General features: G+C 39.3%; 1 long non-coding RNA gene across 1 annotated transcript; it reads right to left on the reverse strand.

The window, feature by feature from the left end:
* Positions 1-228: 228 nt before the first annotated feature.
* Positions 229-774, reverse strand: LOC114460892 (uncharacterized). The gene is made up of 2 exons (XR_003673775.1): positions 440-774; positions 229-344 (listed from the first exon to the last, which is right to left on the reverse strand). It is a non-coding gene; the product is annotated as an uncharacterized LOC114460892 (long non-coding RNA).
* Positions 775-1234: the final 460 nt, after the last annotated feature.

Genomic DNA, 1234 nt, shown 5'->3' on the forward strand with positions numbered 1-1234 from the left:
AAAAACAAATCTTTAAAAAGAAATGTGCAAATCAAAAAATATAACATTTATTCATTATTGTATATTCTTTCGTTTTGGAAGTGTTGAATAATGACAATTTTAAATACAAATCTATTATGTACTCCTTTATGATTTATTTAACTAACTTTTTTATATTTTAAATTAACTGTTACATGTATTTATACCTCCAGCAGCATGTTCTTTATGTGCTGAATCTTCCTTTTTGCAGCAGCTCCTCCTCTTGAGGACACCAAGGCCATTATTTTTGGGGTATACTGGTCCAGTTTTGCCATAAATGTTGTCTCAAGACCAACAGTGGTGATCCTTCTGAATTCTTCATTTATCTGTATAAAACACAAATAAAAGGGCGCGATTTGTTAATGTAGAAAATTGACTGACATTGCACATACCGCAAACAATTTTCTGAAACAATATTAACCTGCGTTGTATCGAAAAGAGCAGGCCATCGGTCTCTTAAGTCACTGATTGGTGGTGCTTCATTGACAACTTCCTGCCTGCGAATGGAGAATGTCTTTGCCATTTTCTCACTGATGACCAGGCTGTTGTTCCTCTTCTTTACTTCATCAAGGAGTTCTAATCTTACATGTTCCAAAGTTCCTTCCGTTTCTCCTTGTGGGTGAGGAGGTAAATAGTTCACCTCTGCTCTTTTTGGCTTTTTGATATTCTTTGCAGGTGCTTTCTCATGTGCTTGCTTCTTTTTAAGAGAGTTCACATCAAGCTCAGGGCATCCAAGCCCTCTCAATTTAGATCTATAGCCAGCCATTTTATATTTCGATCTTTGCTGCCATCCATAGCATCCGTTATATGAACCTGGTTCTTTAAGGCAAGGATGCTTCTGAATCAGTGCCTCAGCAACATCGTTCAACTGCGCACTTGTGGGGTAGGCAACATACAGAAAGATGCTTTCAGCCAGCTTCTCAAGGATGTCTGAAAGGATTGTGGCAAAGCTGAGCTGAATTCCATCCTTTTTGAAAGCTTAATTTCCTGAGGCCAGCACAAGCTCTGTGTTATAGGCAAAAGTAGGTACTGGAAATTTAGTGGGCCAACGCTGTGTACGCTGAGTAACACGTTCAGGTGATGAAAGAATCAGTGTGTCCTGCGATCCAGAAGAGCAGCTGCTGCTAGCAGGATGGACAGAGTTCTCTGAATTAGGGAGCGAGGTTACTAATACACTTTCAATAGAACTGTCCACATCAGTAAAGGTCAGAGTAAC

This window comes from Gouania willdenowi, unplaced genomic scaffold, assembly GCF_900634775.1.
Source record: "Gouania willdenowi unplaced genomic scaffold, fGouWil2.1 scaffold_83_arrow_ctg1, whole genome shotgun sequence".
NCBI classification, from domain to species: domain Eukaryota; kingdom Metazoa; phylum Chordata; class Actinopteri; order Blenniiformes; family Gobiesocidae; genus Gouania; species Gouania willdenowi.